We start from the raw sequence: 14,661 nt of genomic DNA, 5'->3' as shown, positions 1-14,661 counted from the left end.
GTATTCAGTTGTTTAGTTCAGGGCAAGGGACCATATATTGCTTCTGCCATTTGGTAGCATCAGGTACCATCAACAAACCTTGGAAAGCTAGGATCAAATTATGTTTTTTTAGGAAGTCGGGAGGGGAGGCCCCTACCTAATTTGTATTAAAATTGCAAACTGTACAAATGCACAAATGCAGGTGCAAAGCCAAGAGGCTCAGAGAGGAAACAAGAGAAAATACAAGGGGAAAAAGGTACAAAAATGCAGAAGAAAAAGCTACAAAGTACAAGAGAAAGAACTTGCAGAACTAAAGTAAAATGGACTGAGTTGAACAACATCCAGAGTATCTTTGAATTCTCAATTTGATGGCCCTCTTGTTCTTGCGGCCGGTTGTTCCCAAATTTGTGTCCATGCTTTGATAGCCAAACTCCTTGGTTCCTTCCTTGTTCTGTGTTTCCAGAGTTGTAAAGTTTGCACTACATTCTCTTTGATTGCCGAGCAAGGTGTTGTGACATTGTCAAAAACTTTCCTGTTTCTTACCAACCAAATATTCCTGGCTATTGCAATTAAAATAGTTACAGTTTCAGTACCAGCTTGTACCAAGTGATTTCGTTCTGGTGCCAATAGAGCTTGAGCCATTTTGCTGGCTTAGTGCAAAGCCTAAGGTTGTCCATACTTGAGTTGCATATGGACATCTGAATAGCATATGTTCGACATTTTCCTCTTCATTACAGCCATAGGGGCATAAGGCATTATCTATGATACTTTTCTTTGCTAGGATATCTCTTGTCTTCAGTCTTCCCTTTGCTCCTTGCCAAGCAAAGATCTTACATTTCTTAGGAGCTAAAGATGACCAAATATCTTGTGCTATTGGGCAGAGGACTCCTCCAAAGGTTAGCATGAAATAAGCTGTTTCTGACCGTGAAGTCCTTAGTTGGTCCAAATCTCATCACTCTTGTATCTTCAAGATCTGTTAGCTGAACACCGTCTAGTTGATTTAGTAACTGTAATAGTTCATGTTCTGCTCTTTGAGAAGTTAAGGCTCTTGTACGGATTAGCCATCCCAAATTATGTTTAGTGAGTTGCTTATGATTCATTGAAAGACGAAATGTACAAACAATAAAGAGTAAAATTACACCCACTATACAACAACTTGTGTGGTTGTACTACACCTTGATCCAAGTTAGAAAGCGTGTAAACATATGCATTAACTTGTTGAACGTGTGCATGCTGATCTCACTGTAACACATAATGGTTTTGATAGATCATAGTTGTTGTAGCTCCATTATACCGTCACATTTCTGTAGACTACTGCTATGTATGGTCATAATAAGTGTTAGATTAGATTGGTGTAAGTGTTTATATGCAAGCAATGACCAGTCATTCAATCTAATCCTTTTTTTGTAATGCCAATGACCTGCAAATTCACAACATGAAAAATGAAAAATCATGGAAAGAAACAGTTGCCCTACTTGCGTGGGCATATCACGGCTCTGCTTTCTCAAGGTGGCAGGCTCTGGTGACTAGCCTCTCCTACGGCATATTGTCCTACGACGCATTCGCTGACAAGCCCAACCTCATTTACACACCGTTTACGCCTGCTCTCCCCTATGCCAGCATGCCACTAGCCACCACCTCAACAAAAGCCGGTGCGTGAGAACCAGCTGTGACAAGCTCACGTACGTATATGCAAACCCACTGGTGAATACCACTGGTAAGCCACCGCGGAACTTCATCCAGAGGCTGTGAAGAGCCCTCCTGACTCCTTCCAAGCCTAGAACTACAGAGCAATTGCCTTTGTGAACACCTCATCTCTCTTTTTACCAGAAACAAAACGGCAATCTCTCTCGCATGTACATCATGCCCCTTCAAATGCTCTAGTGCTCCTTTATTTATGAAGTAACAAAAGAGAGGGCAATAAATGTAGGTACTACTACTAGCATTTGATTTGCATCAGGTTAATCAGTGCGTGAAATTTCAATGAATGGGCACCGGCCAGAGGCTACCACTGATGTTCCATGATAAACTACTCAAGCCTTCTAGGCCAACCTCATTGAACATGGTAGGGCTGAGATCAAGTTAAGTGATAACTATGAAAAAAATCTCATCTAGCATGGTAGGGCTGAGATGAGTGAGTTTCAAATTTTGTGTGCTCATGTAGTGTATTTCAAATTGGCAATGCCTCCTAGCCTGACTCAGAAAATACACTAAAAAGTTACCCAGTAGCGCCTAGCCTCCATAACATTTATATGCTCATTCACTTCGGCTTTTATGTCAAGATGTGTGTGCCGTTTGATTTCATATACTCAAATATTATTGAGCATCTGCAGTCTATCCTAACTTGGTCTGGGCAGCTGATACTTCATGTTAATTCAGTTCTATGTGATATTCATAGCCAATGAACTGTCTTCCCGTTCATTGTGTGATATTCGTTCAGTTGGCAGCAGCTGACAGTTCATGTTTGTTTATTCAGTTGTTTAGTTCAGGCCAAGGTTCATATATTGCTTTTGCCATTTGGTAGCATCAGGCACTATCAACCAACCTTGGAAAGCTAAGATCAAATTATGTTTAGTCACTTGCATATGATTCACTGAAAGAGCAAAATGTACAAATAATAAATTAGGTGAAATTAACATCTGATTTCTCCTGGAGCTAATCATATTTGCTCAAGACGTGTAAACAAAGTTACGACTTTTCGAGGGCATATCTGGCACTACCGGTCTGATCTTATTTGATCCGGTGGAAATGGCTGTACACGAGATTGACTTTACCTGGGCAGTTCTTGGCGTACTTTCTCAAGGCGGTGGGCTCTAGTGGACCAACCTCTTCTCACACGACATATTGTCCTGCGAAACATTCCCTGACAAGTCCAGCACTCCAGCCTCGTTCACACGCCGTTTCCGCAGCCCGCTCTCCCCTACGCCACTAGCCACCGCGTGCAGGTTGACCACAACAAAAGCCGTTGCCTGAGAACCAGCCGCTACGAGCTCAGGTAAGTGATGATCGACAACAATCACAACTGCAGACGCCCTCTTTGCCGAGTGCTGGGGGCACTCGGCAAAGCCAGCCAAGCACTCGGCAAAGGCTTTGCCGAATGCCGCACTCGGCAACGGTCTCTCGGCAAAGATTTTGTCGGCAAAAATTTCTTTGCCGAGTGTCAAAAATCGACACTCGGCAAAGTCTTTGCCGAGTGCCAAGCCCGCACTCGGCAAAAAAAAATAACTGCCGTCAACATTTGACGCCGTCTTTGCCGAGTGCCTAGAGACTGGCACTCGGCAAAATTTGAATTTTTGCCGAGAGCCAGGGCTCAGCACTCGGCAAAGAAACAATTTTTTTAAAAAAAATCTTTTTAAAAATAGTCTTTGCCGAGTGGTACCATCTGGCACTCGGCAAAATTGACCTCTTTGCCGAGTGCCAGGCTATGGCACTCGGCAAAACTGGGGAAGTGGCTGTTTTTGCAGCATTTTTTTCCAGCTTTGCCGAGTGCCACACCCCTGGCACTCGGCAAAGACTTCTTTGCCGAGTGTTGGCACTCGGCAAAGCTGGGAAATTTGGAATTTTTTTTGTTTGTTGCTTTCCTTCGAAAGCAAACACGCAAAACTCATATATAATACACGAGACAGCACACAGGCATTTAGCATCACACAAAACGCATACATAATCCATCACATACATCCATAATACATCACAAGCACATCCAACATCCATCACAAGCACATCCTCCTGCATAATCTATCACACGCACATCCAATGTGCAAATCCATGACAACATCTAAGAAGTCTTCATCCAACATAAGTCCTAGATCAAGAAAAGTCAATGAAACATGAAGGGGCACCACCTACTGCCACTGATCCCAATGGGAGCCTGAAGGGGCACCTCCGTGCGGTGGTGGACCTGTCCAGCCGGGGTGTGTGTGCTGAGGCGAAGGAGTCGGGTTCGAACCCGACGACTGTTGCACAAAGGAGAATTGAATTCATTAGTATCTACACAAGCTAAAGGACTTGATCAACCATATATATATACTCACCGGAGTGCCTAGAGCCAGAGGAGTAGGAGGCACAACTGGAGCGAGCAGCGACTGGGGCACCACCACACCCGGGAGAGTGGTGCCGAGGCTCGACATGAATGAGAACATGTCCTGCATCCTCTGCGCCTCAGCTGTCCTCTGGGCCCTCAGGACCTCCCACTCGGCCCTCTCGGCCTCCCTCTGGGCCCTCTCCCTCTCCCTCTCGACCCTCTCGGCCTCCATCCTCTCCACAGTGGCCTGCAATATTCAATCACCAACGTTTAAACAATGCAAATGCAAGGTATATGTGTAAAAGTAATGAACGGTGAATGAAATAGAACTAACCTGGAGTGCCGCCATCTGCTGCAGTGTGCTCGCCTGCCGAGGTCGAATGGGGACGGAGGAGCTCGTGCTCTATGCTCGGATCTAGACGAGGTTGGGCACAGAGGTCGAGTTGACCATGTTGGAGGCCATCCAGTACTGGCCGTGCTGCTTCCCTCCTCCGAGCCTCATCACGAGGTCGGTATCAAGGGGCTGGGTGGCGGGGTCGAAGTCCTCCCCATGCCGCTCGCATACAGACATCATGTGTCCTTTCATTATTTCAAGAACGTCTAATGATTTCATAGTATTGAGCAATGTAGTGTGATGTAGACTCACCCAGAACTCACGCCTAATCCGCTCCTATACGGTGCCGTACACGGCGTCCACGGCGGAGTTGAAGTGGTCCCACGTCCAGGGAGGTGACTCAACCTGGGCGTGGGTGACCAAACTAGGGTAGTGCAGGCGGATCAGGCCACCGAGGATCTCATTGCACTGCCGATGATCGCCCCCGAACACAAGTTCCCAGTTCCTACAGGAGTCAGTAAGAAGAATTGTTAGTCCGCAATTCGGTTTTCAGCATATGAACAAGAAGAGATGCAAAATGAACGGATACTTACTTGTCTCCCTTGGGACGAATCACCGGCCTCCTCTGAAATGGGATCGGCCGTGTCGGGAGCTGCGAGGACCCGCGCAAGTACGGTGCCGATGAGGTGCTCGAAGTGTCACCCCCCGCCACCCCCCCAGAGGAAGTGTCACCCCCTCCTGTCTGGGGGGCCAGCTGCTGGTCCTCGTCGTCAGTGGTCGTCGTCCGGTCCTCCTCGGGCGGGGGGACGGCAGATGACTACACCGCCCTCCTCGGATGGCCGCGGGGGCGGCGGGCCAGATGGCTCCTCGCCGACGCCTCCGCCTCCGCCTCCTGAGTTGTCCTCGCATAGAGCGAGTTGCAGGTCCGGGTCCGCCTTTCGCCCGGCATTTTGTCAAGTGCCTGCAAATACAAAGAGTAAACCAGTTAGCACAATATAGACAAAAATAGAGATGCAAAATGAACGAAACATAACTAGAAAATAATAATAATATAGTATTACATGAATTAGAAATAATCTTCAGGATCGGCGGCGGCCGGATCATAAGTGTTGTCATCACTAGCAATATTGTCTAACATTTCCGCCTCATCTCCATCGTTGTCATCAATGGCAACGCCAAACCGTAATCGCTCAAGCAGTGCTAAGTCTTTGGCATTTTGCACCTCTTCTCCATCATCCTCATCTCCATCGTCCTCATCAATGTCATTGTCTACTTCCATGCCCATCAGCGAAAACATGTCTATGTGAAACATGCCATCTAGCCCCTCGGGTTGATAGAACTCCCCTGTATATGTGTTTGGGTCAAAGTTGTAATCCTCGTCGTTTGGGACAGGCACTTTGCCATGCGGTGATACCAACTGCGCAAGGTACCAACCCTCAAGAGTGGGATCTTTTTGGCACGCCCTGTTGTCTCTGCATCGCTCTGGTCCGAGACGGTGTTTCGGCATCACCCCCTGTTGTTCTTCGGATACACACTCTCCCTTGCAGGACGTGTATCGGGAGAACAACAGGGAGGTGCTGCCGAAATTCCATCTCGGATAGGAGCGGAGCATGGAAACTAACCTCATCTACGGATCCACGGGTGGGATTAGGACCTATCCTCACCTATTAGAGAGTAGGGACACCGCGTAGATGCAATTGATGGTGACTCATATGTGCTGATATGTCTGTTAAAGGATGGAGGACCGTGAGTGGATGTACACGCTCTAGAGAGACGAGCACGATTACGACTTGCTGTTTATAGTCAAGGTCGAAGAATTCTTACAGCATGCATTTGGTGAGAGTGCCGGAGGCCATTCTCTAGTGGTTTGTCCGTGCAGCGGTTGTGACAACAGAAGAAGGAAAGATAGGTTAACCATGGGTAAACATATTGTGAAGTTTGGATTTACTCCAGGTTACCACTGGTGGATCCACCATGGTGAAGCCGATTGTATTAGGGAGGAGGTGGTGAGACCACGGCTCGAGGCTTTCGATGATGATGCCGGGGTAGCAGACATGCTAGATGACACGCACCAAGCTTAGTTCGCTGAAGGACATGACAAGGAGGAGATGGAGGCTACCATAGATGCCTTCTACCTAATGTTGGACTCGGCATAGAGACCCCTTCATGATCATACTAATGTTTCTCAGTTGGACGCCATTGGTCGCGTAATGGGGTTGAAGGCCGAGTTAAACCTAAGTCGAGAAGGCTTCGACAAGATGGTGGCCGTGTGGAGCGATATGCTACCGAAGACACACATTATGCCGAAGAACTTGTATGAGTCAGAGAAGCTCCTTCTTGCACTTAAGATGTCGTATGACAAGATACATGTGTGTCCGAAGGGGTGCGTCCTATTTAGGAAAGAACACGCGGATGCAAAGTACTGCCCGAAGTCTAAATCCTCTAGGTACGTGGAGGTAGACTCAGGCGATGGCTAGAAGAGGTAGCTTAAGATCCCCATGAGAGTCCTATGACACCTTCCGTTCCTGCCGAGGCTCCAATGGCTATTCATGACCGAGGAATCCGCGAAACAGATGACATGGCACAAAAACGGCACACGATACAATCCTGAGAAGATGGTACATCCATCCGATGCTGATGCATGGAAGTACTTCAATTCGCGGCATCCTCTCAAAGCAGAGGAGGCTCATAATGTACGTGTCGCGCTGGCAACAGATGGGTTCAATCCATATGGCATGATGGCTGCACCATACACATGTTGGCCTGTGTTCGTCATCCCCCTGAATCTCCCCCCCCCCGGCGTCTCCTTTCAACAGCATACCATGTTCCTGTCGTTGATAATCCCTAGACACCTGGGGAGTAATATGGGTGTCTTCATGGAGCCTATGATAGATGAGTTGATCGATGCTTGGGTCAAAGGGGTGTGGACATACGACCGAGCTACGAAGACTAGCTTCAAAATACATGTCTGGTACCACTACTCCCTGCACAACTTCCTGGCGTACGGGTTAATGTGCGCCTAGTGTGTTCAGGGGAAGTTCCCATGCCCAATATGCAAGGAAGCTGTGAGGTTCATATGGTTGAAGAAGGGTGGCAAGTATTCGTCGTTTGATAAACATCGTCAATTCCTCCCTCTTGACCATCCATTCAGAGAAGACGTCAAGAGCTTTACGAAAGGTGTCAAAGCGATGGACCCTAGACTGCACTTGAGGACTAGGGCGGAGGTTCGTGCTCAGATAGATGCTCTCATGCCCAACGAAGATGGTGGTTTCGTGGGATATGGTGAGCAACATATGTGGACTCATAAGTCCGGCTTGACGAGGCTCCCCTATTTCGATGACCTCCTACTGCCCCATAACATTGATGTCATGCACACTGAAAAGAATATCGCCGAGGCACTTTGGGCAATGCTCATGGACACTAACAAGTCTGAGGACAACTCTAAGGCTAGAGTGGACCTGGCGACGTTGTGCGATTGGCCAAACCTAGAGATGTGGCCTCCTGCAACAGGAAAGCAGTGGAGAAGGCCTAGGGCCCCCTATGTCTTGAAAATCGATCAAAGGAGGGAAGTACTTCGATGGATCAAGAATTTAATGTACCCTGATGGGTATGCAACGAATTTGAGCAGGGGAGTGAACTTAGAGACTCTGCGAGTCAACGGGATGAAGAGTCATGACTACCACATATGGATTGAGCGCATACTTCCGTCGATGGTTCGAGGCTATGTCCCTGAGCATGTCTGGCTAGTGCTGGCAAAGTTGAGCTACTTCTTTCGCCAGCTTTGTGCCAAGGAGCTATCTTTGACCATCATTATAGAATTGGAAACTATGGCACCTGAGTTGGTCTGTGAGCTTGAGAAGATCTTTCCACCTAGCTTTTTCTTGCCGATGCAGCATCTAATTGTGACCTCCTGACCAAGGCACGGTTGGGGGGGCCCGTGTAGGCCCGTTGGTGCTATCCAATCGAGCGATGTCTAAAGACTCTTTGCAAGAAATGTACAAATAAAGCCAGAATTGAGGCTTCCATTGCAGAGGCAAGCATTCGGGAGGAGGTTGCAAACTTCACGACATCCTACTACAAGTCGAACCTTCCTAGCAAGCATAATCCACCCCCTCGTTACAATGCTGGCGAAGTTGAATCGACCCTCAGCCTTTTCAAATGCCAACTAGGCAGCGCAAGTGGATCGACCCCCAAGAGATTGGATCCAGAATAGTAGCGCAGAATCACGCTATATGTGTTCACCAACCTTGTCGAGGTTGCGCCATTCATTAAGTAAGTTCTCAACGAACTTGTTTCAATACGACGTCACTATTCTGTATCGAACCCCATTGATTCTCTTTGGTACAGGGAATTTGTTCGTCAAGAGTGGCATCAATCAAGGGATCCTACCTCGCACCAACATGATACCCTTCTTTCAGAGGGTGCGGGAGCTGGGAGGCCTGATTTCATTTCTTGGTTCAAACAAAAGGTCGTACGTTCGTCGATATTCCTTAGTAGCTTGTACGTTCCAATAGTATAACGATGTATCATGCTTGAGCTTGTAGGCGCAAACCAATGCGTCCATGAGTGACGAGTTGAGACAGGTTGCAAACGGCTTCAAGTTAAGGGTGAAGTCATATACCGGTTATGATGTGAACGGATATCACTTCCACACGTCAAGACATGAGCAGACTCGGCCCGGTCGGAAAACCACCAACAGCCAAGTTTTTACGTCAGGCACTAATGGTGTCAAATACTACGGAATAATTGAGGAGATCTATGAACTTGAATATGAGGGTCGGGTACCTCTTACTCCTGTCATATTCAAGTGCCACTGGTTTGATCCTGCACGAACGAGATGGACCCCTCATCTTGGGCTAGTCGAGATTAGGCATGATTCTATCTATAAAGGAAAAGATGTCTATATTGTGGCTCAACAGGCCATGCAGGTGTATCATACGCCATACGCGTGGCAAGACAAAGACCATCTTAAGGGTTGGTCTATTGTGCACCAGGTATCTTCACACGGTAAACTACCTGTTCCAAACGATGAAGATTACACCTTCGACACACACATATGATAGAGAGTTCTATCAACTAGATGAGCTACAAGGGAGCTTTGAGATAGTCTTACCCGGTGTGACGACCGCCATGGAAGTAGACAATGAAATGGTTGATGACGAGGACCCTGGAGATGTAGTGCTAAATCCGAAGGACATTCAAATGCTTGAGCGATTCCATTTAGGCAAAGACAATGAAGAAGACACAGAACCTTTGAATAGTGTTGCCCATTTGGACAATTTTGACAGTGATGATGAGACCTATGACCCCAATCATGAAGATTATTCCTAAACCATGTAATACTATGTTTTTTATTAAATTTTGTTATGTTTATTCATTTTGAACTATTTGACATGTATGTACTAACGCTTGTTGTTCATTCTTTGTACATTGCAGGTGACAGAACAAAGATGGTGGGCAACCGTTCACCGAGGTAGGTGCTCTCGGTGTACCAGAGGCTACGCCCTCCTGATGGAGGCGAGGGGACGTCTTCGCCCCCAGTGGCGAGAGCAGGCCTGGGTTGCCCCAGCACGGGGAGGGGGAGGGGCCGGGGTTGCCCCAGGAGGGACCCGCCTCCTCCCCCGGCTCTTGACTAGCCAAAGGACCCGTCGCCTACCCCGGAGGAGCACGTGGCGGCCATGGGCACGACCACAGAAACTCCGTCGGGGGACGAGGGGACTCAGTAGACGGAGGACAGTTCTGCTTTCTCGGCTCCCTACCTGCGAGGTCCCACAAGCCTTCCTCTAGTTCTGCTTCCTGACCGACGCCCACTGGTTTGTCCTATGGGAAGAAGGTAAGCAACTATAGATGTTATCACTAGTACTTCATATGATACGTTGAAAATCAAAAGAGAAACTGATAATTTTTCGTAATCACTTGTGCAGGGGCTAGCTAGTTCTGTCGGGTGCTCTTGACCCCCCACGCACCCCCGCTACTATCCTGGGATGTCTGTGTAGGAAACACTTCCCCGGCCTTGTGGACTTGAAAGAGGGGAGGTGGGAGCCGGCCTGGTCGTGGGATAGGTATAAGCTCAGCTCAGATGACGAGCAGGACAACAAGCAGGAGCGGGTTTTGGCGGACTTTTGGGTAAGTGTCTCACAACATAGCTCAATACATCTCCTCTATTGCTTAAGTCTTTTATTGAAATAATGAACGGATACATCGTGTTTGTATGCAGAGGTACTTCAAGGTCGAAGAAGGTAGAGAGACCCTGGTGGATCAGACGGCACATAGAGCCTGTAAGAAGTACGTCGGCGACATGATTCATGAGGCATGACTCTAGGCCCACGTCGACTACTACAGGTCCATCAAGAAAGAGCCCCTCAACAAAACAGGCGCAAGAAATGTGGCGCTGACCAAGGAGCAGTACCTTCAGGTAGGTGAATAATATTAATTCGTTTTGAGATTTAGTAGGTCCAGAATTGATCTTCTTATATGTCAAACACTTGATGATGTGTAGGTGCCGGCCTCGTGGTGCATGTCGCATAGATCGGCATGGTCGAGGATCGTGGACAGGTACCTTGACCCGGTGTACATCGCAAAGCACGAGCAAAGCAAGCGGAAGCGGGCACTGAGGACCGCTCCAACTCACCACCAAGGTAGCCGCTACCTCCCCGCATTCAAGCGGGCACTTGTACGAGATGTCATTTATCTATTCTAATGCTCAATTTTGCCTGATTTCTAATCATCTTGCCATCTTTCTCGCAGGAGGTGGCACACCCGGATGTGCCGGTGTCAGAGTTTGGGGCATGGGCTGTGTCCCACATGGGCCTAGTGAAATCTGGTGTCGTCTTCAACCTGGATGCCCCTGCCCAGGCTTACTCTAACCTGAGCGTCCACGCTAAGGTCAGAGACTACACGGAGGCGGTTAGGGCGCTCTGTGGCTCAGATCACAATCTGAGCACTGAGCCCCTTGAGACAGAGGTGATCGTGAGGCTGGGGCAAGGCAGGAAGCACGGGCGGTTGTGGATTGCAGATGGCACCGACTCCTCGAGCTCTGCACCCTCTCTCTTCGACATGAGGGCACGGAGCATGGCCAGAAGCCTTCCCATACGTGCACGGCCTACTCCAACACTATCGTGGGTCGATGAACTTTAGGTAATTCTGGTTTCACTCATCGTACATTGAACGTTACACACATTGATCAGATTTGCAATACTGAAACATGTGATTGAAACACTGTAGGCCGAGCTGGCAGAGACAAGGGAGACGCAAGCGCACCTGACCGTAGAGCTGGAGGCCACGAAGAAGCAGATGGCGGACATGTATCAGATCATGCAAACCATCGGGCAAGCATCGGGTGTCCAAGTGCAGTTGCCAGCTCTAGCTCTGATTTGACACTTCACTCCTGTGAGTATGGAAGTTTAATGTGTTCGTGCTGTTGGGATTGTCGGCCTTCGTGCCATTATGATTTTCGGCCTTCGTGCTGTTGGGATTGTCGGCCTTCGTGCCGTTGTGATTGTCGGCCTTCGTGCCGTTGTTTCTTACAGGTTGGAAACCTCCCCGTGCAGGGGAGGTGCTGCTGAAATTTTCAATTTTTAGTCTAACACATGCAATATCTTCTCTTTTGTGCAGCCTCCGTTGGTGGGTTCAAACAATCCCACTAGCGTGTCACCGGTGGCTGATCACGTCAACCCTTCGCCGCAGTCCAGTCCTTCACCGCTGTCCAGGGGGGCACACCTGCAGTTTCCGTCACCACAGTAGAGATGTTGAACTTTGTGATGTTGAACTTGTAATAATAAACTTGTGATGTTGAACTTTGGTGCATTTGTGATGGATTTTCGATGGATTTATTAAATATGCATGTGCTTGTGATATATAATGCATGTTGGTGATATAGATGTGATGATTTCTATAGTCAGGAAGCGACCGAGCTCTCAGCACCCGTTCGCTCCTCTCACCAAAGACGTGGGACATGTCCCTCTATCGACCGTTTGTAACCCCTACTATGAACTTTTAGTGCTAGTAACACGAGCAGCAGCAACAAACTAGATGTAGGGACATTCTGCCCAAACCAGTATAAACCTCGTGTTCTCTTAACACACCATCCGAGCCAGACGCACAATATTAGAAATTTACTAGTCGATGGCAACTCGAAACACCGACAGTTGGCCTGCCAGGTAGGGGTCTTTGGTGCGTCTCGACATCCACACCAGGTTTTGGATGGCTAGTCACAACCTCAGCTGGGTCCCAGGCGTGCACGTGCGCTTCTGGAACCTAGACTTCGTCGTCACAACGGAGGGGGAGTTGGCGATGGCTCTCGCCACCATCCGACCACTCCACTACGCTGGCCTCGATGCGATCACCGAGGCACTTGAGGAACTATAGCTACACGCACCGGAGACCCATGCCCCTAGAAGCGACCAGCTCCTCAACTTCGACTACGGGAGATTAGAGCACCAGCTCGGCGTCTTCCTAGCACCTCGACCATCCCGGGAGGACCTGCGCCACCTTACCTTCTCATTCGTTAATGTCCTGGCATAGCTTGCTGGAGGGGAGCCGCTCTCTCTGGAATATCTCATCCGGAGGGCCCCGACAGCGCTCCCATTCGGTCTCCACAACACCACAGAGACCGATGGCCACCTTGCGGCTTAACACATGCCTCCGTCCCCCGTGAATGATGGGTTCGTGTAGGTGACCGAATATGTCGTGGAATCTTTTCATGACCTCCTCATGAGAGAAACGGAGTCGCCCTCCACCTCTGACTCCAGTAGGGGAAGGCATCACCCCTCTTGTGAGTGTTTCATGGCAGGTACCCTCGCAGGACACGTCAAAAGCATCCATGAGGAAGAGGCTACCCAAAGAATGACCTCGATGATGAAGTCGAGAGGGATGTAGGGGCCCCACCACGCCTGCGGGTGGAGCAGCTGAAGGCCCGACACTAAGAGCTCAAGGAAGCGCGATTCTAGCTCGAGCAGGAACGTGTGGTGCTCAAGCAAGAGATCAAGCACCACAGAGATGGTGGGTGCACGCGCACCATGGCCCGCTACGTGAACTAGAGGATCATCGAGGATGATGAAGCGCTCCCACACTTCGCCCGGGCCAGCTAGAACATCGCTGCTGCTGTCGCCTTGCTCTGAGGGCTTCTGGGATCCACGACGCTCGAAGACCATCGGGCCCATCATGAGATTCGCACACTACTCAAGCATGCGGCAGCACAACAGGATGAGAGCTCACTATCTCGGCGATGCGAGCTCGACGCCAGCTAGCGCATGCCCTCGGAGCGACCCGACATGGATGCGTCAATCCACTAGGCGCCACAAGGTGGTAGGCTATGCACCGTGGTCCTGGTACATTAGCATCTTGGCCACAACCGTGATGCTCATGACACCATCGACGCCCGTAAGCGTGTCCACGGTGATCCGAGGGAGGGAGCTATCCACGGCTACCACCCTCATTGTGGCGGGCACTACGACAGTGGCGAGGATTGAAGCCCGAGCCCCAACCTATCGGGACCTCAGGCCTTCGGCCGACACATCCACAACGTCGCCTTCCTGCCATAGTACCGACCACCAACTAACATCCCTAAATACTCTAGGGAAACAAACCCTGGACTGTGGCTCGAGGATTAATGGCTTGCTTATCAAGCCAGTGGAGCAGATAATGATGATTTCATTATCCGCAACCTTCCATTGTTCCTGGCCGATTCGGTGTGAACATGGTTGGAACACCTCCCGCCCAACAGAATCAAAAGTTGGGCGAATCTGAAAGAGAACTTCGTGGAAAACTTCCAAGGCACGTACAAGCATCCTGGGAACCCGTGGGATCTCAAAAACTACTAGCAGAAGGCCTGGGAAATCCTTCAGGGAAGCGCTTCTCCCAACAATGCAACGAGCTGCCCAACATCACCGACGCCGACGTCATAGGAGCCTTCCTATCTGGGACCACCTGTGAGTCCCTAGTTCACAAGCTAGGACGTAAGGGTCCGCAAACCATCAAAAAGCTCCTCGACATCGCCACCAGCCATGCCTCGGGCGAGGAGGCAGTTATAGCGATCTTCGACCGCCTCAAAGGCAAGGCAAAGCGGGTGAAGATGCCGGCAAAGGCACCTCCAACCGTCCCAACAAGAAGAAGAACAGGCAGCGGCGCGAGGGCTCGCTCGTGGCCACCGCCGACCGCAAAGGGGGTCGGAAGCCTGCCGAGGGTACCCCGATCCACTACGAGAAGCTGCTCGAAGGGCCATGCTTGAACCATTCTTTCCCCGTCGAGCACCTATACAAGGATTGTGACCTCTTGAAGCGGTTCTTGTCTGGAGCCCCCAACAAGGGGGAACACAGGAAGGAGCCCA

This window comes from Miscanthus floridulus, chromosome 14 (assembly GCF_019320115.1).
Source record: "Miscanthus floridulus cultivar M001 chromosome 14, ASM1932011v1, whole genome shotgun sequence".
Taxonomy (NCBI): Eukaryota; Viridiplantae; Streptophyta; class Magnoliopsida; order Poales; family Poaceae; genus Miscanthus; species Miscanthus floridulus.
The sequence above is the reverse complement of the archived record's forward strand: the minus strand, read 5'-3'. Positions refer to the sequence as shown.